At 46.6% G+C, this 8,907-nt stretch overlaps 1 protein-coding gene across 9 annotated transcripts in view; it reads right to left on the bottom strand.

Moving 5' to 3' along the window:
* Positions 1-8,907, bottom strand: part of PTPRE (protein tyrosine phosphatase receptor type E) — a 184,224-nt gene that overhangs the window by 90,851 nt on the left and 84,466 nt on the right. Inside the window, exon 1 of one of the 9 annotated variants that reach the window (XM_070781099.1) lies at positions 1-909. This exon is cut by the window's left edge and continues 1,307 nt beyond it. The exons of the other annotated variants lie outside the window; for them this stretch is intronic. The gene's annotated coding sequence lies outside the window, so the exon portion shown is untranslated. Of the gene's footprint in view, positions 910-8,907 lie in introns of those variants that run through there. 9 annotated transcript variants of the gene reach the window in all.

Raw genomic sequence — 8,907 nt, 5'->3', positions numbered from 1 at the left:
TCTGTTCACTGAGTACTTCCTATGTGTCAAGGACTGTGGTAGGTAGTTATATACTCTTTCGTTCAAGTCCCAGTTATTTCTGCCTCCAATAAAGCAAGAATCCAGAGGTGGAAAGGCCAGGAAAGACGGCAGCACAGGTTGACAACAGTCCTGTCCTGTTCGGCAGGACCACTGACCAGGCTTCCAGCAGGTCCTGGAAGAGCAGCGTGCACCGATTGCCCTTGGCACCTCCTCATCGGCTAGTCACATCATCACCCTGCCTTCCCAGATGTCTTAGATGATCACGTTACTTGTCTGTAAATCCATTCATTTTCTGAAGACGCCACTTCTTGTTCATTTTCTGTTGATAAGGAATTTCTGAAACAATCATCGGAAGCCATCTCTACTGCAGACAACCAATGCTACTTGCCTGCAACAGGATTTGAGATCTCTTTTATTCCCGAAGGGGGCCATTATTTCCACCCGTTGCCATGGTGATGTGATGCTGCAGTGTCGCTGCCGTGGTTTCACTGCTTCCCGATGCAGTCACACCACACACTTAAGTCAAACCATTTGTCTCACCTCTCGCAGGCTTTTTGGAAAACAAACACCTGACTGCAAAACTTAGACGAACGCTTCGTCTCACACGATGATGGACAGGGACAGCTGAGAGGGTCCCCGCGTGCCAGCACCCAGGTCGACAACAAGATTTCAAACAAGGAGAGGGAGCATCCAAAAATACCTTAGTTTTTCCCTTTGATAATTTAAGGAGAGATTTCTTACTATATCCAGTGACTTAAGAAATGCTTTTCAAAACCCAAAAGTAAGGAGTTTGGGATAAATGGATACATACTACTTCGTATAAAATAAACAACAAGGCCCCACTGTATAGCACAGGGAGTTGTGTTCAATATCTTGTAATAACCTATTATGGAAAAAATCCGAAAAATATGTATATACATATTATATATATATATACACACACATCTTAATCACCTTTCTGTATGCCTGAAACTAACACAACATTGTAAATAAACTTTACTTCAATTTAAAAAATGGAGAAAAGATGCAGAGCAATAAGTTGCCTGAATCTATTTACTTTGTAATGCAACCAATGTTTATTGAATGCCAGAAAAAAAAAATAAAAGCAAAAGCAACACAACTAAATGAGGAGCTGTGCATTTTTATTTTGGGGAGTTCACGTTAACTGAACCTCTGCCATATTCTTTTTTAAAGCAGCAACTGAATACTCCTATTTGTACCTCTGTTATCTTGCTTTTTTTTTGTACCTAGTAGACACACGGGGCTTCCCAGGGGGTGCTAGTGGTAAGAATCTGCCCAGGAGATTGGAGATCTCCAGTGCAGGAGACGAAGGAGATGAAGGTTCAGTCCCTGGATCAGGGAGATCCCCTGGAGAAGGACATGGCAGCCCACTCCAGCATTCTTGCCTGGAGAATCCCACGGTCAGAGGAGCCTGGTGGGCTACAGTCCCTGGGGTCACAAAGAGTCACACACGACTGAAGCGACTTAGCACGCATGCAGCAGACACACACGTTCACACACAAATACATGTTCATGTACTTATTTATGAATTCCTGAGGTCTCTAACCTGGGAATTTTGGCTTAAATAAGAAAGGTGAATATGAGCTTCCCTGGTGGCACAGTGGTGAAGAATCCACCTGCCAATGCAGGAGACACAGGTTGGATCCCTGGTCCGGGAAAACTCCACATGTCGAGAAGCAACTAAGCCTGTGAGCCACACTACTGAGTCTGTGGTCTAGAGTCGGGGAGCCACAGCTGCTGAGCACACATGCTTAGAGCCCGTGCTCTGCAACAAGAGAAACCTGTCCGCTGCAACTAGAGAGGAGCCTCCACTCACTGCCACTCGAGAGAAGCCCATGCAGCAGCAAAGACCCAGCACAGGCAAAAATAAATGAATAAAATATTATTATTTTTTTAAAGAAAGATGAATATTACTGATGGGACTTGTCCATCTGTAAGCCCTGATTTCCAAAAGGCTGACCCGTTCAAGCTGGGAACTCACGCTGAACTCAGGATGCTGGTTCTCTGCGGCTCTGGCCCTGAATCCAGGTTGTGGGAGGGTGTCTCCCCACCCTTCGGGACAGCCCCCAGCAGGGGAGGGGATGGGGGGGTTGCCAGGAACATGGCAGGTGGCAGCCTTCCTCCTGACACACGGACTCCCCAGGCTTCTTTCTGAGCAAACGCAGGACGGGTCTGGATTCAGGGCGAGCAGTACTGTGGATAGTAGGGCTGTTCTCCTGCTGCGAATCGTCTGGAGCGCCAGCTTGGACTCCTGACAAGACAGCGTTAATTGAAAGGGGCGAAATCAGATCACCTGGATGAGGTTTCAGAGGCCACTTCTTGGAAAAGGCTGGTGATTTACTAAAGCCCAACTTCCAGGAAAATGCCAAATCTAAGTCTGGCCCCAATTCATTAAGTTAATCTGAGTTGAACTCAGGTTATCTGTGTACCCTGGTCTTTTTTCCTTCCGCCACTAGATTTACTTGTTTGCTATTTGCTTTGTTTTGCTTTTTTCAATTTCTTTTTGCCACGACACTAATATTGGCCAGGCTGGGAGCTGAGAAGCCTTGTTGTGTTGGGAACAGAAAGAAAACTCTCTCCACGTAGGAAGGAATGCTGTGGGGGCCTCAAAAACCAGGCTTCAACAAAGAACAGACACACTTCTCACAACGCCCACTTTACCGAGAAGTGAGGGGGTATGGGGGGCTGCGGTTAGCAGATGTAAGCTATTATCTGTAAAAAGGATAAACAACAAGGTCCTACTGTGTAGCACAGGGAACTGTATTCAGTATCCATATCCTATGGCAAACCATAATGGGGAAGAATATTATAAAAGAACGTGTGTGTCTGTATATATATACACATGCATATATACATATGTATGTATGACTGAAATTGTATGGCAGAAATTAGTACACTGTAAATCAACTATCAATAAAAAACTAATAAAAAATAGCAAATAACACCATAGCAAGTTGAGACAGACCATGGAAGAAAGGAACAAGTTTTTTATTTTGGGATCCTCAGAATTTTTTTCCTGCTTTGCGTGCCTTTTCATTGTGAACTAGGTCCAAAACAAAAAAAGAAAGGGAAAAAAAAATGAGGATTGCAACATTTACAGGGACGCCCAGCAGCCAGGAGGGCTTCCCAGGTGGCTCAGTGGTAAAGAAACCGCCTGCCAACACAGGAAACACAGGAGATGTGGGTTCAGTCTCTGGCTTGGAAGATCCCCTGGAGGAGGAAATGGCAGCCCACTCCAGTGTTCTTGCCTAGAGAACCCCACGGACAGAGGAGCCTGGAGGGCTACAGTCCACAGGGTCGCACAGAGTCACACATGACTGAGCACAGCACACACGCCAACAGCCAGGATGCGTCAGCTGGAGTTGCGTGAGTTCACGGCCCGAGTGTGTGTGGTCGGAGCCATCCCTGGCCCTCTCTGCCTCCTCTTTTTGGGGAAAGAAGAGTCTTCCTGAGCTCAGCTCCGACAGGAAATGAGGCGGAGGGCAGCCGCCGAGTGCTGGGAGGTGTGCTGGATGGGTGAGGATCCATCGACCTGGCTTCCGGACTGAGGCACCACAGTTAGAGAACCTGGGGAACGACTTGAGAAGAAAGTGTATTCTGCTGCTTTTGGATGGAATGTCCAACAAATGTCGATCAAGTCTGTCTGGTCTAATGTGTCATTTAAGGCCTGTGTTTCCTTATTAATTTTGTGTGGAGGAGCTGCCCACTGGTACAAGCAGGGTATCGGAGACCCCACTGTTACTGGGCTACTGTCGATTCCCCCTTTTATGGGGGCAGGAGCAGCAAGCGGGAGGTGATACATGTTTACAGATAGCTGATTCATCTTGTTGTACAGCAGAAACTATCACAACATTGTAAAGCAATTCATTTCAGTTCAGATCAGTCGCTCAGTCGTGTCCGACTCTTTGTGACCCCATGAATCGCAGCACGCCAGGCCTCCCTGTCCATCACCAACTCCCGGAGTTCACTCAAACTCATGTCCATCGAGTTGGTGATGCCATCCAGCCATCTGATCCTCTGTCGTCCCCTTCTCCTCCTGCCCCCAATCCCTCCCAGCATCAGAGTCTTTTCCAATGAGTCAACTCTTCTCATGAGGTGGCCAAAGTATTGGAGTTTCAGCCTCAGCATCAGTCCTTCCAATGAACACCCAGGACTGATCTCCTTTAGGATGGACTGGTTGGATCTCCTTACAGTCCAAGGGACTCTCAAGAGTCTTCTCCAACACCACAGTTCAAAAGCATCAGTTCTTCGGTGCTCAGCTTTCTTCACATTCCAACTCTCACATCCATACATGACCACTGGAAAAACCACAGCCTTGACTAGATGGACCTTTGTTGGCAAAGTAATATCTCTGCTTTTTAATATGCTATCTAGGTTGGTCATAACTTTCCTTCCAAGGAGTAAGTGTCTTAATTTCATGGCTGCAATCACCATCTGCAGTGATTTTGGAGCCCCCCAAAATAAAGTCTGACACCGTTTCCACTGTTTCCCCATCTATTTCCCATGAAGTGAAGGGGCCAGATGCCATGATCTTCGTTTTCTGAATGTTGAGCTTTAAGCCAACTTTTTCACTCTCCTCTTTTACTTTCATCAAGAGGCTTTTTATAGTTCCTCTTCACTTTCTGCCAGAAGGGTGGTGTCATCTGCATATCTGAGGTTATTGATATTTCTCCCGGCAAACTTGATTCCAGCTTGTGCTTCTTCCAGCCCAGCGTTTCTCATGATGTACTCTGCATAGAAGTTAAATAAGCAGGGTGACAATATACAGCCTTGACATACTCCTTTTCCTATTTGGAACCAGTCTGTTCTTCCATGTCCAGTTCTAACTGTTGCTTCCTGACCTGCATATAGGTTTCTCAAGAGGCAGGTCAGGTGATCTGGTATTCCCATCTCTTTCAGAATTTTCCACAGTTTATTGTGATCCACACAGTCAAAGGCTTTGGCATAGTCAATAAAGCAGAAATAGATGTTTTTCTGGAACTCTCTTGCTTTTTCCATGATCCAGAGGATGTTGGCAATTTGATCTCTGGTTCCTCTGCCTTTTCTAAAACCAGCTTGAACATCTGGAAGTTCTCAGTTCACGTATTGCTGAAGCCTGGCTTGGAGAATTTTGAGCATTACTTTACTAGTGTGTGAGATGAGTGCAATTGTGCGGTAGTTTGAGCATTCTTTGGCATTGCCTTTGTTTGGGATTGGAATGAAAACTGACCTTTTCCAGTCCTGTGGCCACTGCTGAGTTTTCCAAATTTGCTGGCATATTGAGTGCAGCACTTTCACAGCATCATCTTTCAGGATTTGAAATAGCTCAACTGGAATTCCATTGCCTCCACTAGCTTTGTTTGTAGTGATGCTTTCTAAGGCCCACCTGACTTCACATTCCAGGATGTCTGGCTCTAGGTGAGTGATCACACCATCGTGATTATCTGGGTCATGAAGATCTTTTTTGTACAGTTCTTTTGTGTATTCTTGCCACCTCTTCTTAATATCTTCTGCTTCTGTTAGGTCCATACCATTTATGTCCTTTATCGAGCCCATCTTGGCATGAAATATTCCCTTGGTATCTCTAATTTTCTTGAAGAGACCTCTAGTGTTTCCCATTCTGTTGTTTTCCTGTATTTCTTTGAATTGATCACTGAGGAAGGCTTTCTTATCTCTCCTTGCTATTCTTTGGAAGTCTGCATTCTGATGCTTATAGCTTTCCTTTTCTCCTTTGCTTTTCACTTCTCTTCTTTTCACAGCTATTTGTAAGACCTCCTCAGACAGCCATTTTGGTTTTTTGCATCTCTTTTCCGTGGGGATGGTCTTGATTCCTGTCTCCTGTACAATGTCACAAACCTCCATCCATAGTTCATCAGGCACTCTGTCTATCAGATCTGGTCCCTTAAATCTATTTCTCACTTCCACTGTATAATCATAAGGGATTTGATTTAGGTCATACCTGAATGGTCTAGTGGTTTTCCCCACTTTTTTCAATTTAAGTCTGAATTTGGCAATAAGGTGTTCATGGTCTGAGCCACAGTCAGCTCCTGGTCTTGTTTTTGCTGACTGTATAGAGCTTCTCCATCTTTGGCCACAAAGAATATAATCAATCCGATTTTGGTGTTGACCATCTGGTGATGTCCGTGTGTAGAGTCTTCTCTTGTGTTGTTGGAAGAGAGTGTTTGCTATGACCAGTGCGTTCTCTTGGCAAAACTCTATTAGCCTTTGCCCTGCTTCATTCCGTATTCCAAGGCCAAATTTGCCTGTTACTCCAGGTGTTTCTTGACTTCCTACTTTTGCATTCCGTCCCTTATAATGAAAAGGACATCTTTTTGGGGTGTTAGTTCTAAAAGGTCTTGTAGGTCTTCATAGAATTATACTCCAATAAAAACACTTCTCTGGTGGCTCAGACGGTAAAGAATCTGCCTGCAATGCAGGAGACCCAGGTCTGATTCATAGGTCAGGAATATCCCCTGGAGAAAGGAGTGGCTATCCACTCCTGTATTCTTGCATGTTGAATTCCATGGACGGAGGAGCCTGGTGGACCGAAGTCCACAGGATTGCAAAGAGTCAGACATGACTGGGCGACTTCCACTTTCACCTTTCAAAAATAAACAAGGTACATGAATAAAATCGTAAAATTCAAAACAAAACAAAAAACCTGGGGAAGCCTCCAGGGCCGATCTTCTAGGAAAAAAAAAATCCTTTAATGCAGAATTCGTATGGTTAAAATCCTAAGCGATTTGAATAGACTTTGTCTGAAGTTAGTATCAGAAATGGGAGCACCACGGTCTCTCTCCACCCTGCCCCCTGATATGTGACATGCAGCCCCCCAACCCCTAATCCTCTCCTTGGGGTTTATTTTCTGCTGTGGAAGCAATGATTTTAGCAGAGCAGGCTGGAGACATCCCGCCTTCTCTAGTACCGCACACATGAGTGTCTTCAGCGCAGTGAACCGCCTTTGGTGAAACAGAAGTGAAGGTGTCCGTTTCAGAGCGACGGAAGTGTCCGACAGTGCAGGTCCTTCTTGGAGGCGTGCTCTCCCTTCCAGACAATTAGACGTCATTTGCTCACTGCTCCACATCCATGCTAGGAATAACAGCCTTTTGAGGCTTCCCTTGTAGCTCAGTCGGAGAAGGCAATGGCACCCCACTCCAGTACTCTTGCCTGGAAAATCCCATGGATGGAGAAGCCTGGTAGGCTGCAGTCCATGAGGTCGCTAAGAGTCGGACACGACTGAGCGACTTCACTTTCACTTTTCACTTTCATGCACTGGAGAAGGAAATGGCAACCCACTCCAGTGTTCTTGCCTGGAGAATCCCAGGGACGGGGGAGCCTGGTGGGCTGCCGTCTCTGGGGTCTCGCAGAGTCGGACACGACTGAAGCGACTTAGCAGCAGCAGCAACAGTTGTAGCTCAGTCCGTAAAGAATCTGCCTGCAATACAGGAGACTCGGGTTCGATCCCTGGGTCAGGAAGATCCCCTGGAGAAGGAAACGACAACCCACTACAGTATTCTTGCCTAGAGAAGCCCATGGACAGAGGAGCCTGGCAGGCTATTGTCCATGGGGGTTGCAAGAATCGGACATTACTGAGCAACTAAATCACCACTTTCCATCATCTTGATACGAGAGGTGAAAGGTGCCACTCCCTGGCAATGACATGTCCCTGATGTGAATTTTCTGAAAGAAACCTGACTCTCTGACACCAAGGCTGGCAGCTTGCGGAACTCTCAGAGAAAGCTCCCTATTGCACGCTAACGCACATTTAAAAACTAGAGGTCAAAACCATTTCATTCAAGGTGGCCCAGGGTTTTTTTTTTCCAGTGCATGCACAAGCATAGCCTGAGTGTCCACACGGACAGAATGCCAAATGAGCCATGTTAAGAATGATCAGGTTCCTGACCTGACAGTTTTCCTCTGACGCTCAGCAAATTCGCCACAACGCCAAGAGGGCTTGCTGTAGTCATTCTGTGATGCCATCCAGAAGTATTAATCAAACACTGCAGCATCATTGGAAAACAGCCTTTCCACGTAGGTGTTTGTAACAATCTATTGCATGGAGCTATTTCTGAAACCACAGAAGCCTTGGGTACCGTCCAGTTCCAAACCCCGCCTGCGGGCTCTGGGCCATCAGCAGAGCACCAGCTGGTAATTCTGCAGTGCTACTCTGGATCCACAGGCCCGGAGAATTTAGGGGCCTCTGGGATCCAAGTCCCTTGCATGGAGGCCCCACGAAGCTCAGGACTCACTAGCTGTTGGGCAGCCCTTGAGGGCAGAGCTGGGGGCTGAACCTGGTCTCTTGGATGTGACAGTCATTTTCTGGCAAGCCTCTGGTCTGCACCCTCTCTTCCTGGAGGAGGGGGCCACCATGGATTAACCTCCTCTGCTTCAGAAGGGAAAACAACGGCTCCATCCAGTAGAGACAATCTCTGAGAGCTAAGGGATATGCCCACCAAGCAAAGCCACCTACCAGCCTTAAACTTCCATGTCTTGAAATGGGATATGTTTGCAGTCTTTTATTTTCTCTTGTTTTTTTTTTTTTTTTTTTTACTGTACCGTGCAGCATTTGGGATCTTAGTTCCCCAAGTGGGGCTCAAACCTGTTTCCCTAGCAGTGGAAGCTCGGAGCCCTAACCACTGGGCCACCAGGGAAGTCCGGAAAAGGTTATGTCTTCAGTCAAGCAACTGAGGATGCATTCTAAATGCACTTATTTTCAGCCACACACCAGGAAGAATGAACCTGCCCTCAGGACCAATCCCGTGCTGCCGTCTCCCATCAGAGCAGAGTGACACCAATCCCCTCCCCAGGAGTCAGCATGGCCCTGGTATTCAGCCTCCAGCCACACAGATCTGAAGCCTTTCTTCTCAGGGAGGAGAACCCCAAGCA

Source organism: Bos indicus, chromosome 26, assembly GCF_029378745.1.
Source record: "Bos indicus isolate NIAB-ARS_2022 breed Sahiwal x Tharparkar chromosome 26, NIAB-ARS_B.indTharparkar_mat_pri_1.0, whole genome shotgun sequence".
Taxonomy (NCBI): Eukaryota; Metazoa; Chordata; class Mammalia; order Artiodactyla; family Bovidae; genus Bos; species Bos indicus.
Note: the sequence above shows the minus strand (reverse complement) of the source record. Positions and strands in the feature narration are given on the sequence as shown.